The sequence below is a fragment of the Natator depressus genome, chromosome 25 (assembly GCF_965152275.1).
Source record: "Natator depressus isolate rNatDep1 chromosome 25, rNatDep2.hap1, whole genome shotgun sequence".
In the NCBI taxonomy this organism is placed as follows: Eukaryota; Metazoa; Chordata; order Testudines; family Cheloniidae; genus Natator; species Natator depressus.
The window spans coordinates 6,625,643-6,640,908 of NC_134258.1; positions in this window are offsets into that span (position 1 = coordinate 6,625,643).

The window sequence follows — 15,266 nt, forward strand, 5'->3', positions numbered from 1 at the left end:
AAAAATAATTCCTTTGAGTAATATTCTGAGACTGCAGTGAATAACTGTAAAACTAATCATAATCTTCAGAAAATTACTCAGCCTTTTTAAAGTCCACTGTCAAACCATTGCAGTTTATAAAGGCTGAGATACCTGTCTTGTAGGACTTTTAGAAGCTGCAGGGAAAGTCTGTGAATTTCATAAATCTTGGAGCTGAACCTGGTCAGATAAAAGTCTTTAAGTGAAAAGAACATAAGTAATTTTAATATATTTACAAACTTAACAAGCTTTGTTAGAATGCTGTAGTTTTACAAGAAAGGAACTAAACCTGGAAAGGCAAGAAATTGAACGTTAGATCGTGCCTTTGGAATCATGCCTCCAAGGTACCACCCTCCTTTCCCTTGGGCACTGAGAACAGCTCTCTGTGGTCTAGGGCTCCATGAGTGGTAATAAGGTGGGCCACGGGCAGAATACACATCTTCTCACCCTATAACCAATGGAAACAGTAAAGTTAATGCAGATAGAGCCCACTTTCCACTGAGGAATCCCTTTAAATGAGGTCCTAGAGGCAGGTGCTGAATGTGGAGTCCTTGGGCGCATATACAGGTAGCTGGAAGAGAGCCAAAATGGCCCTGTAACCTCACTGCCCACAGTCACATTTCCATGACAATACCTCTGGCCTGGCCCCTGCACCTGTGGGGGTGGGCAGGAGAATTCCCCAGGGGCCACAATGGCTGGCTTCATGGGCCCTTTTCTGTTGGCAGATCTGGAGTAAAGGGGCCAATGGGAAGTAATGAACTGGGCCCCGACTCAACTACTTGTGTTTTCTGACCCTCCCAAAGGTGGTCAAGAAGGTGAGAAGCTAGACTTTTTCTTTGAAAAAAAAATTTTAAAAAATGGCGACTTGGTGTCCTAGTCACTGGACATATTCCCAGAAAGGAATCCTACAGATTCCCAGTTTCACACCCAAGCTGTTCTGGCCCTCAAGAGAAGGAGATACTTCTTGTGACAAGAAGAAAAAGGAATTCACAATGATCACAAGCCTGCTGACCTCATGCTGGATTTTTCTCTAACACCAATTTGACAGGGAGTAACTCCACCGAAGTCCAGAGAGTGCGAGTAAAAGGAGACTGAAGCCACTGGTCTGGCATTGAATCAGCAGTCCAGGGAGGAAGGATTCCAGATCCCATCATCCATTCCCTTTGGTACCCAGTTGTTTAGTGAATAGTGTCATCGTCACCTGACTTCTCCCACCTTGGAGTGGTCCCTGAAGCACTGTGGTCATCCAGCTTTGTTCCTGGTAGTGTGCCAGGTCCACCAAGACTTCAGAGGAGCTTCAGCTGCTGGGCCTTAAAGCACCTGAAGCTTTAAGCTGCTTTACTAAATGACAACTGCCATGCACCACCCAGGGCCCCCAGACACCCTGTCTCTGTGTCATTCTCCTCTCAACTGTCTGGAAGCTTCCCTTCCCGATGGCTGATAATGCTTCGCCCAGGAAAGAGAAGAAAAGCAGAAGATGTATTTTTAGCAGATACATCGTATTGTCCTCTGCTGATTAAGGGCTGCTCTGCTGATTCTTCACATTAGTTACATTTTTAGTCATTCTATATTCATATAAGCACTTTACCTAATACTGTATTTTGGGAGAACTTGACCATTTCTCAGCAGAGATCATTGCGGCACACACAGTGCATGGGTTTGCAAGTAAAAGAGTAAGTGTCTTATGATAAGAATTCATACTTTGCAACATGCATGTGTATGCACAGAGACATACCACGTGGGGAGTTACAAGCAATAGTGTCTGCCTCCGACTAGATAGGCCTGTGTTGTATCAAAGTCCTCACCATGGATGCTTTTGGAGCCAAATAGCGTCCTCTCAAAGGAACATCATTATTAACAGTGCCAGCACAAATGCAGTGTGCGTTTGGAGATCACGGAAAGACTTACTCCTACCGCCCATAAACTTCTTGATTGATTAGAAAGGCCTCCACCCATCTTCCCTGCACATCTCCACTTACACACAGACTGATTTCAGTTATGTTCTTGCCACTCATATTATGCAGGTTTACCACACGTTTGTCATCACTTTGAGATGTCCGACTAGGACTAGCATATGAGTTTGGCTGCCAGCATCCGAACCCTCCTGAACAGTCTGTATTCTAGCCTCACAAATGTAACATTTTCTGTGGTGGGATGAGACACTGAGTTGCAATTCCAAACACCATTCTATTGTGCTACCAGCCCCATGGAGCCCTTCAGTCCAGGCCCCCAGGTTCAGATAAATGAGCAAATGGATTTCTTTCCTGTAGAAAACCAAGAACACTTCACACAACCAGACATATTTTTGTCTACCACATGAGATTAGAACAATATGAAACTACCAGTTTATTTGCAACCCAGATTTTTTTTCATGAGTACGGTTCACTCATCCCTCTTGATCTCAATGGAGTTAATTAGAAATTCTGCTTATCTAGTATGTCTACCAGGGAAACAATTTAAGCCCAATGATACTAAATACTAATATCAGCTTCACTTATGAGGCCTCACTTGCACCCCCACCCTCCATGACATGCTGAGAGACCTATTACGGTAAAAGTGATGTGTACAGCTGTGTTTTGGTGCAGAATGTTAGGATATAGATATTCAGGCCTGTCTGTAAAGGTCTATACTCTAAGAATTTAGGTGTATTCTTATCACTTAGCTAGTTATAGAGGTGTAAAAGAAAGAATCAAAATCACTGTCTGCCGGTGTAAGGGCCTTCTCTTACTGTGACAGTCTGAGGCCCTGTTCTTAGGCTAAGGCCTCTGGCTAAGCAGCAGAGGCAGCCATAAGCTGGGAAGCGACCGGTCACATCCTCACATTCCAAACTAGTCACCTTGAAAGAAGGTGCTATTGGGCTATTAGGAATACAATCCTGTCCTGATAGTGCCTATCACCTCCAGAGAAAGGGAAGTGCCTAGAAGATGTAAAAGGAAACTTAAGTTTGATAAAAGAAAAGGAGTACTTGTGGCACCTTAGAGACTAACCAGTTTATTTGAGCATGAGCTTTCGTGAGCTACAGCTCACTTCATCGGATGCATAACATATTGTGGAAACTGCAGAAGATATTATATACACACAGAGACAATATGCTATGCATCCGATGAAGTGAGCTGTAGCTCACGAAAGCTCATGCTCAAATAAACTGGTTAGTCTCTAAGGTGCCACAAGTACTCCTTTTCTTTTTTCTTTTTACGAATACAGACTAACACGGCTGTTACTCTGAAACCTGTCATTAAGTTTGATAGCATCCTGTCTGGCAAGAACTCACTTATCAATAGATGTAGTTGTGAAATCCTTACTTCTGTATTGTTTTGTCATTATAGTTCCCACTTTGCTATTGTTTATTTGCATGGTCTCTGTCTGGTTCTGTGATTGTTTCTGTCTGCTGTATAATTAATTTTGCTGGGTGTAAACTAATTAAGGTGGTGGGATATAATTGGTTAAATAATCATGTTACAATATGTTAGGATTGGTTATTTAAATTTCTGTAAAATGATAGGTTAAGGTATAGCTAAGCAGAGCTCAAGTTTTACTATATAGTCTGCAGACAATCAGGAAGTAAGGGGGGGAAATGGGAACAGGGAATGGGGGTGGGGAAATTGGAATCATGTTTTGCTAAGGGGGGGAATGGGAACAGGGACACAGGTAAGGCTCTGTGGTGTCAGAGCTGGGAAGGGGGACACTGAGGAAGGAAACTGGAATCATGCTTGCTGGAAGTTCATCCCAATAAACATCGAATTGTTTGCACCTTTCGACTTCGGGTATTGTTGCTCTCTGTTCATGCGAGAAGGACCAGGGAAGTAAGCGGGTAAAGGAATAAGCCCCCAACACAGAGGAGAGGTTAACATTGTAGTACTCTCACCATTGGAAATACTCTTATCTAGAGACCATTGGAAACTCTACAAGATCTGTCCCCAATCCAGTTTGTTAGAATGGACACTATTGACTGAAAGTGAGAAAACATGGCTTAAAACTGGGATGGTATCCGAAAGAAATGGGCAGTCTTGCATTATGAAGCCTTTAACTTTGGATCATATAGAGGTAGCCGGTTTCGTCTGCCTCATACTTAACCATCCATAAAGACAATAGAGGTTTGTTCTCAGTCTTAGCAATTTCCTTAAGAGTCATACATTTTCTCTACTCTCAAATTTGTGATTGAATAAATGAACAAACAGTGGGTCCCTATCTGGCAGTTGCATGGCGGCGGGCACCAAACAGACCTCATAATTACATTATTGAGTGACAGTCGTAACTTCTAACTAGTGACTAATGGGCAAACCCCAAACAATTCTAAAAGTTCCAGATGCTTATCTGTGCCATTTTGATCAATAAATCAGGCCAGAAATCTAGTGAGAACAGCTTGGCATCTTGACATTTACTTCCTGGCCATTACCAGGAAGTAGTGGAAAGGTGGATGAAAAGTTTAAAGTGAAACAGACAAAAAATTACTTACAATACATTTTTGGGACCTCAAAAATGGTTAGCGTTTTGGATCAAGTTCTGAGTCTGTTCTTATTTGATTCAGACCAGTTTCTCCATCCTTATTTCTTACCAGCGAAGAAAGCTTTGCTATTTATAGGAAATGAATGAGGATTGTGAAACATAACTATGTCTTTTTCAGAAATGTAATAAGTATTACACAGTTGGTCATATTAAAAAAACACCACCACTTTATTAACCTACAGGTAAAGTTTTGTAGACATTTAAACACTTAAAAACAGAAATTGCTACATTAAATTATAAAAATAAGCCACTGTAGACATCTTACACCCCCCAAAATTAATTTAAACAACCACCTTAATCAGATCTTTATATTGTATACATATTTCAAAGAAATACTAAGTGAATGTTTTGAAACTGTAAAATGTATCCTGTGCAGTCACATTATTATATTTTTCTATGACACTGTTATTTTCGATGTATTCACAATTTCAATTTAATGATGATTCTTGTTTATAGGAATATGAAGCATGTGCATTGCTTTTGCAAAGTGTTTTGTATATATATATATATATATATATATATATATTTTACAAATTGTCTGAGTCCTGGGCAATGAAGTTACTCCTAGTAACATAACAGAACTTGCTGTAGGTGACGAAAAAATAGCCAAAGAAAGCCCTACCTAATACGTATTTGTATGCCTGGAACCTTTACCGTTGCTGTTTGGGTGCTTTAATCACATATAGGCAAAAGCCTGGGCAGAAATGAGATCATGCAATGTTTGGAAGGAAATAATACAACATGAGCCTGCATCATAATAAATTAGAGCCTAGAAACGATTGTCAAATCAATGGCTGGAGGATGTTTACAGGAAGCTTTTTTCTTTGTCTATAAGAGCAACATTCAGTGGAGCAGTCAGTGTGGCAGCCCTTCACATGCTATTGCCATGGATGCAGTCACCTCCGAAGGCATGTGGGTGTAGTGGGAGACATTCTGTATCTAGCCAGGCAAAACCCTCAAATTCAGAGTTGCTGCCTGACCCAAACCTTAGGGTTTTTGTTTCTTTTTGCCATATCTCTAACTGCTAATGGGATCAGTTATTATTCCATTGTTGTTGGGTATTTGACTGTATCCTTTCCTGGGTAACTATACCAGGGATCGGCAACCTTTCAGAAGTGGCGTGCCAAGTCTTCATTTATTCACTCTAATTTAAGGTTTCGTGTGCCAGTAATACATTTTAACGTTTTTAGAAGGTCTCTTTCTATAAGTCTATAGTATATAGCTAAACTATTTTTGTATGTAAAGTGAATAAGGTTTTTAAAATGTTAAGAAGCTTCATTTAAAATTAAATTAAAATGCAGAGCCCCCCCCGGACCGGTGGCCGGGACCCAGGCAGTGTGAATGCCACTGGAAATCAGCTCACATGCTGCCTTCGGCACGTGTGCCATAGGTTGCTTACCCCTGAACAAAACTAATAACATTAGTTATCATTTGTTTCTGTAAAAGTAGCAGGATGGCTACCTGGGCTCTTGATTAAATTGCAAAGGCAAAGAAATCTCACTAATAGGATTAAAGGGTGAGGGCTAAATCCACAGTGGGCATGTCAACTTGTGCTGCGTCAGTCATGTGTAAAAACTGTCATCATCACAGTTTGTTTCTGCATATCAGACAGACCTCTTCAATACGGATATTACTTCCAGCCTTGAAGAGCTTACAATCGAACACAACCAAAAATGTGCAACATTTCAAACCTATTTATTTATTTCTTCTACTGTAGAATTGTGTCTCTCAAGTTCTCTATGCATAAAAATCGGAGGTAGCCATGAGATGGAAATATTGCCTAGCGGTGTGTATTTATGCAAGTAATATACATTTTGAAGCTAGTAAGTCTAGTGTAGGTATCCTATACCTACATCTAGTGGGGATGCATATCTATATCTATCTATATCTCCAGACAAAAGCTATGTTAAAAATGAAGTTAAGTCTGAGAGTAGATATCAGTAATTTAGGGTAGCTAAACGCAAGCATTATAAACCCAGGAAATTCAAAGTTAAGATTAAACTTAAAAGAAATCCAAACATGTTAAGGTATGGAAATACACATTTAGGTCAGCCAGACAACCTTAACTCTGCCCTGTAGTGACATTTATACACCTATGTACACACACACACACACACACACACACACACACACACTTTGACAAACTCTAGTCATCCATCACTTAGGATAGGTAGCTTTTTTTATGGGCAAATAAAATATATTTGATATTTTCCAATTATAATTTGGAAAGACTGATGATATTTATATGACTTTGGCTGACTTTGCCGAAATGGTTTGATTAGTTCTTATCCATTATTCACTACATTCTCCTGGATATACTGTGGAGCAGGTGATGTGGAACATATATGTGCTAGATAGATAGCCCAGTGCAAATTCTGGTGTTCAGATACTGCAGTAATAAACATATTATCCCTTAGATGAATACAAATTTCCATTTCCTCTCCAGAAAAATATTGTTGTGTTTGTTTGATGATTTTGAGGACACCAATTTGTGTGGATACAAAAGACAGAATGTTGGTCCTTTAATTACAGCACATTTGGATTTCCAGATGTTGGTAAGAGATGCTACTGTTCTCTGACACTATCACAACCAGTTTTAGTGTAAATACAGATGCTAGACAAGCCACAACCAAGAGCAATAAATAACTGGGAGTTGTTCTTTACAACCTTCTAGAAAAGCCATCAGTTGATAGGTAAGGACAAAGATTTATTCTGTGACTGAAAAGGAGGAAACGTTGAGTTTGAGATTATAGCTAATCAATCTTTATTTCTGTAAATAGAACATGAACGATAACATGACATAGGCCAAACAATGCCCTCAGTTACACCCATGCAACCACTCTGATGTAAACAAAAGTGGTGTAACTGACAGCAGAATCTGGCTTCATATTTCTAACTATGGACCCTCTGCCAGTGTGAGCAGACGGGATGAGAACCTGACAGATATGACATGGGCTGAGCCACCCTCACTCCAGAAGAGCCAGCCATCTTCTGCAATATCCTCACCCCCCCCCCCCCTGCAACTCCTTTGGCCTTTTACAAGAAAGTTAATCATAAAAGATTGGGGTTGGAAGAGCCCTCAGGAGGTCATCTAGTCCAACCCCCTGCTCAAAGCAGGACCAACCTCAACTAAATCATCCCAGCCAGGGCTTTGTCAAGACGGGCCTTAAAAACCTCTAAGGATGGAGATTCCACCACCTCCCTAGGTAACCCATTCCAGTGCTTCACCACCCTCCTAGTGAAATATTTTTTCCTAATATCCAACCTAGACCTCCCCCACTGCAACTTGAAACCATTGCTCCTTGTTCTGTCATCTGCCACCACTGAGAACAGCCGAGCTCCATCCTCTTTGGACCCCCCCTTCAGGTAGTTGAAGGCTGCTATCAAATCCCCCCTCACTCTTCTCTTCTGCAGACTAAACGAGCCCAGTTCTTTCAGCCTCTCCTCATAAGTCACGTGCCACTCTCAGCATTAACTTAGTCAAGTTTCCCCTAAGTAGGTCGGAACTACCTCTCAGGGGGCTTTTGGAGGTAGCAAGTGGCAGCACCTAAAGGCGCCGGAGAGGAATGTCATCCTAGCCTCCGTGGAATCACTGAAATTCATACAGACCTGCTCGTTTGAGGGTCGTCTCCCCTGCTCATTTCCCAAAGGGGGAAATTGTCTCCCTCCACTACCTCTGCCCCCTCAGTGAATGATGCCAGAGAAATCTTGAGGTGTTTTCTGTTTCCTCCCTGGGTAAATCCCACATAAGGGATACTCTGGCCCTATGATTCCAATTTGTTTTTGGCTAAATGCAGTACAAGAATAATAGGAAAGTGAAAATAGGAAACAAAGCAAAAGCTAAACAACAAGCGTGGTGACTCATTTCTAATTTTCTAGACTTTGTAGTGATTGAACTCAGATCTATCATAAGAACCAGGAACCACAAGAAGCGTTAAGTCCCACCTAGCAGTCCCACAGAAAGGGAGAGGGAATGGGATTTCTCTGATTCAAACCGAACAGCCCTTTTTATGAAGAGACAGCATCGTTTTCTACATTAAATCGATCCACAAGTCAGCGGTGAATGAGCTGTGCAGAAGAAATCGGTTTGGGCATGGGCTCTGAATAGCACGAGAAGGGCAGAAAGTGGGTCACAAGAGTTGCCAGTGTACGGGTTGGAGATAAGAGTCAAATTATGAAGGACTACAGGAAATTGGAATCCTGACTGTGCACTAGAGGTGTGCATTATTTGAATGACATCTTTGCGGTTAATTTAATGCCCTTGAAAGTGAGAACGTATTAACGCTGACTGATCCAAGCATAGGGCAGGCCGGCACCAAAATAGTTGCCTTCACACCGCTCTTTCAATGCATCTGAGTTTCAAATGGTAGTGCACTCTGAGGTCCCAGTCTTGCTCTTAGTCAGGGGCAAAACTCTCTGGAAGGTGAATCAGACCCTGATACAGAGGTCAATCAAAAGGGTTCCATCTTTTCGACATAAATCGTTGCATTGCATCCTGAAGATTGCAAGATTTTAACACCATTGTCATTTGTCATAGCAAATTCCACAGCCAAAGACCTCCCACTAGGAATACCCAGCCCCTGGACATTTGAACCTGGATTCTACCAGCCATAAAATCAATGCACGCAGCTGCGGTGACAGAGCAGGGAGAGTGAGCTGGTCTTTGACGTGGCATTGGTGCTAGCCCACTTGAACCTTTACAAATAAGGTCCAGGACCTAGAAATAGAATCATAGAATATCAGGGTTGGAAGGGACCTCAGGAGGTCATCTAGTCCAACCCCCTGCAATCCCCAACTGAACTGAATAGAACTGAAGCCAGTGTGGAATATGAAATTTGCAGATATGAATTTAATTCTTGGTTGGGCTAAACCCATCAACATACAGGGATCAAAACTATGCTCAGTGCAGGAGAGAGGGTGAGGGGCATCAGGGACCCAATTAAATAATGTACAGTTATTGCCAGGCAGCTCTAAATGGTGCCACTGACACAGGCTGCTTATGGGGGGAGGGATAGCTCAGTGGTTTGAGCATTGGCCTGCTAAACCCAGGGTTGAGAGCTCAATCCTTGAGGGGGGCCATTTAGGGATCTGGGGCAAAAATTGGGGATTGGTCCTGCTTTGAGCAGGGAGTTGGACTAGATGATCAGGTCCCTTCTAACCCTGATATTCTATGGATTCTAGGCCAGAGGAAGAGTGTCTGTTTTCATACCAACTTCAGGACCAGACCTCAAAGAGAAACTGCTGAGCTTCCATTCATTTGCAAATTTGACACCATCAGCTCAGGATTAAACAAAGACTGTGAATGGCTCGCCAACTACAAAAGCAGTTTCTCCTCCCTTGGTGTTCACACCTCAGCTGCTAGAAGAGGGCCTCATCCTCCCTGATTGAACTAACCTCGTTATCCCTAGCCTGATTCTTGCTTGCATATTTATACCTGCCTCTGGAAATTTCCACGACATGCATCCGACGAAGTGGGTATTTACCCACGAAAGCTTATGCTCCAGTACGTCTGTTAGTCTAGAAGGTGCCACAGGACTCTTTGCCTGTTTTCATACCATCTCACACGTCAAACTATTTGAATTCCAATGCTACTGAAATCTGTATTTCAAAAACTCAGATCATTTTTCAGATAACAGAATGCAAGGCAAAAAAAAAAAATCAGTTGATTTCATAAGCAGTTCAAGGAGAGATCCGCACAGAAGAAATGATGACCACGGCAGAGTCGTCAACTCCTGATCCCGGGATAATCACGTCAGAAGGAAGCAGCAATCGGGATGTGTCAGCCACAGAAAACGTAGGCACAACTACACCCATGTTAAAAAGTGCCAGCACCACAGGAAGCCTAGCTTCAGGTGTCACCACTTGTCTCCACCAGCTGACTAAACAAGGGCGGCACCAAAAAGGTTTTATCCATCTCCACACTATGCCCATCCTAACCATACTCAAGTACAAATGAGACAACACCTAATAAAACCATTTCCCGCTATTCCTACCACCAGTGCTAGTGGAGAAGTCAAAACCTTTTCATGAACGCATTACTAAAACAAGGGGCGCTGGAACAATGTGTATACTGGGGGTGCTGAGAGCCATTGAACCAAACTGTAAACCTTGGATATGATGGAAACCACTTCAAGCCAGGGGGTGCGGCAGCCCCCCCAGCACCCTTCGTGCCAGCGCCTCTGACTAACACTTTTAAAATGTACAGAGATTCACCAACCCCGCAGTTCCAGAAATCAGAAGCACAGCTATAACCACCCCAGGAGGGAGTTTAGATAAAAGTGAAGAATCAATCCCTGAAACAGCACCTCTAAGCAGAGAAGACTTGACAACAGCTGAAGTACAGCAAAGGTATACAACAGTAGAGAGAATGTTCTTCACATATTACAACAGGAGTTGTTAATATGGCTGCTGCTTTAAAAAACAGCCCTTCTGCATCTTCACCTAAAGCAGCCACCCAAACTGCAGTAAAAGTGACATGTCTGTAAATGGTAAGTGTCTTGTATGTTGTTTATTTCATATACATTATAGTAAATATGAAATATAATTAGTTAGGGCTGATCCTGTGTGCGCTAAAGTCGACGGCAAAGCTTCCATTAACGTTAATGGGGCAGGATCAAGTTCATAATCAAGATGTGATTTCTGTCATATGGAGACTCCAGACTCAAGTTCCAGGTTTTCCCTTGATTCTTAGGCTAGCAAGGAACAGCAGTGAGGCAGGCTGTCCTTCTGACAGGGTGGTACCTGTCTGGTCAGTCAGGAGGGGACCTTAGAGGGATGGGACAAAATAGAGAATATCAGAAAAAAGCAAAATGAAGCCTCTGACACCCATAATGCCCTGGCTCCTAGATCTGAACTGGTTAACACCAAAGGGTCTGTCTTTGAAGGGAAAAACACAAAAGGAAGCCAAGGTATATTTAGTGGGGAAGTTTGAGTTTCACCATGAAGTTTGCCTTTTTCTCGACATTTCTCAAACACGTGTTCATGTTGCTGAATCTCCTAGAAAGGTGGACATTAATATCCCATTCCATCCAAGATGGCAACACAACCTTACACAGTGGCTTCTACCAGCACCCTCCTGAAACAAGTTCAGTGAAACTTGTCCAAGAAACCACCTTTATTAGGTAACTTTCTGTTTTAAGATTTTACCACAAAATATCTTTAAACATACTGTGGCAGAGCTCCTTCTCCGCCTCGGTGGGTTCCGCACTTCCTCTTAGCGGTGGGCTGGGGAATTCCTCTCTCCCTGGTGATTTCCCCATGCCCTTGGGTTTACTGTCTCCACCTTGTTGGAGCAGGGGTTCCTCCCAGCCTTCCTGACAGGGGCGTGGGAGGGGATACACTTAGTCTTTGGTTGCTTCTCCAGGCATAGTGGTGGCGGGCCAGACAGCCAGTTCAGTCTCTCCCCTCTGGTGGGGCCTCTTTCCCCAAACCTCTGGGGCCCGGAAGGGCTGTACGCCTGGTTGGGCAGGGTTTCCCCTGGTCTTCATCTCTACACCTGCGAGGTCTCCCTCCTGGCGTTTGTTGGTGTCTGCACAGACCAGCTCTCCAGTAGCATACCTGCTCCCCACATCTCGTATTGCATGCACCTATCTGACTGGAGGGGAGGCTTTTAACAGGTTCTGGCAGGCCCTTGATTGGCCCCAGGTGTCCTAATTAACCTGCAGTAACTCCTGTTCAGTTACCGGGGAAAAGGGACCTGCTTATCCTGGGGCTAATATACCTGCCTTCGACCACTCTCCTACAGCCGTCTGGTTTGACCCCATCACAATGCTCAGTACAACTCCGCCCTGCCATTATTAGATCATCTTTGCTAAGCCATGTTTATTAGTCCCTTGAGTGGTTGCTTAAAACAAGTTTCATTGTAAATGTCAGCGTCCAGTTTTCCACTGCCATTCCGTTCCATTGCCTAGTCATTTATTGACATATCTTACTTTAGATTGTATATCTTAAGGAATTTCCATAAAAGATGTACTAGAAGCACCTACTATGGAGCTTTGATCCATGTCTAATGGCACCACGGTTGTGTGAAGAAGATTGCTCTGTATAATTACTATGCACCTGTTATCCTGATAGCATGCACTCTCTCAGTCTTCCTTCCAAATTGTATGACAGAATAGAATTTAATTTTCTACAGCACACTTGTCAGGTACAGAATAATCATAAAATTGGTATTGTGTACATTTATATAACCTCGAATATTTTATATTTTGTTGCCACAAACTATAAGGATCCAATATATTAATACAGAAGGAAATGTCGCTAGCTGGAAGATGATGTTATGAACTATATCAGGATAATTCATTATATAAAGTGATCTCACACTTAATATTCTAAATTGTGGCAACAAATTTAATTTACTATTCTATACCAATATCTTCAAGGTTAATTTTTCAATCGGAGTAAAAAGGGAGGAAAGTTGGGAGAAAATGAAAAATACTTTAAGAAAATTAATAATATGAGATGGATTTAACAACATTGAAGCTTACACTGGGTGTCTGGGCTTTTTGGTAGCCAAGAGAAATGGAATATATCCAAACTGTACCTATAATAAGGCTATATTTTATATTCAGGGTTCTAGTGATTACATACAAATTCCTCAACCTTTGCTCTTCCAGGTTATATTGTTTCCAAACAACTTCAATCAAAACCTAGTATTATATCCCAGAATTCTTGAAAAATATTTTCCAACATAAAACCTAATCCAGGTGGTGATGTGAAAATCAGCCAATGACACTTCAGAATGTCTCACCCAATCTGTACCTTGGCACATTGCCTCTAAGCACTGCATTCAAGAGCCAGGTGCCGATAGGTATTTAAAGCCATAACTTTACCCTATAGTCACAGAGCTATTTTACTCTTTTTTTACGTACATTTAGGACATTTTTCCTTATAGCAATCTGACCTTATGGTTTGTCCCGAGCTAAAGTTGCAGACTGAATTTATGTATTTAAGGAAAAAACCGTACTAATTCTCTCTCGTCTGCATACAACTGTTTTCTCACTGTTGGGAAAAATCATTAAATGTCATCAGTTTCAAGGCTAATACCTATATATCTTTGAGCAGCTTTGTTACCCAGATATTCGGGCCCTGATTCAGCAAAGCAGTTCAGCACATGTTTAATTTTCAGAATATTCTGAAGTCACATTGATGTCACTGTACTCAACAAAGTGCCCAAGGTTGTATTCTAGCACAAATGTGATCAGAAGCACTTGGCCTAATCTTTAGCGAGCCTAGCTGCACCTAGTGTTACGTGGGGCTTGTACCAGGGAGCCCAAGCTTGTGGGAGCAGGAAAGGTTGCTTATAGGGGTTAAAAAAATTAACATATTCACTTAGGGCTTAGTTATTATTAGCCCTAGCACAGACATGCAGGGAATGGGAGGGAGTAAGGATTTCACCTGCCCTTGCATAGGGTAAGGTGTACCCAGATCTCAGCTCCAGGTACCAGGGGAAGCACTGGGGTTCCATCCAAGGTGCTCTCTTCACTGATTGGGAAGGCATGAAGGGTGGAGGGAGGGAGGAGATTAGATGGAGCCATGAGTATAGGCTGCTTTCCGCATGCCTACTTCAATTCTAATTTTGGGGTACAAAGTATTTCTTGCTTTTAAAAAAAATCTGCTCAAATGGAATGGTTTAAAATAGTCATATTTATTGTTATTAATTTGTATAACAGTAGCATGTAGTAGCCCCAGTCACGTATCCGAGCCCCACGGTGCTGGGCACTGTACAGAAAAAAAACAAAGACCATCCCTGTTCAGAGAGGGCTAAGGCTCTGATTCAGCGAAGCCTTTCAGGACTCCGCTTCAGTAAGTTTTACGCATATGCTTAAAGTGAAACCGAAAATCCTTACAAAAGCGAATTCTTAATTTTGATACTGAGTTAAAGAAAAATATGACCATTCTACACTACTGGAAAAATCAAGTGTGCATTTTAGCATGCCTTTGAGGAAACAAGCAGCACACAAAAATGTAAATAGCATATAGCCATATTTCTAATATTTGGATTAGCCAAAATTAAGGAAAACCCTTTAATGAAGTTTATTACAAAGAAACATCTTTCGTGAACAGGAGGGTCTGTCTGATGAGAGGAGACTGGAAGAGCGTGGCTTGTTCAGCCTAGCAAAAAGAAGGCGGAGAGGAGATATGATAGCTTTCTCTAAATACTTTGGGGTTAAACATCACAGAGGGTGAAGAGCTATTGAAGCCAAAGGACAATGCTGGCACAAGAAAAGTGGGTACAAAATGGCCATGAACAAATGCAGGCTGCAAATTAGAAGGTTTCTAACCATCAGAGGAGCTGGGGGCAAACAACTTAATGAGTTTTAAGAGAGCGCTGGACAAAAATATGAATGCAATGATATGACACGGTTGCTTGTGTTGGTGGGGGGCAGGACTTGGCAGCCTTGGAGGTTCCTTCCAGTTTATGTTCCTAAAGGTCCATGCTTCAAGGTTTCAGCAGTCACCTGCAGTGGCCAGGAAGATATTTTCACCTTCCCCCCCGCAGCGTATTCTGGGTTTGTTTGTTTTTTGTCTCCATCCTCTGAAGCATCAGGGATGGCCACAGATGGAGATGGGGAAGGGTGGGCCAGTGCTTGAGGCGGTACAGAACATTCTCTCAGGTATCTGAGTGGCTGGTTCTTGCTCACATGCTTAAGGTCTAACTGATCGCCATATGTGGGACTGGGAAGGAATTTCCCGCCGTGACCATCGTTGGTTTTTGTCTTGCTTTGCAGCATGGAGTTCAA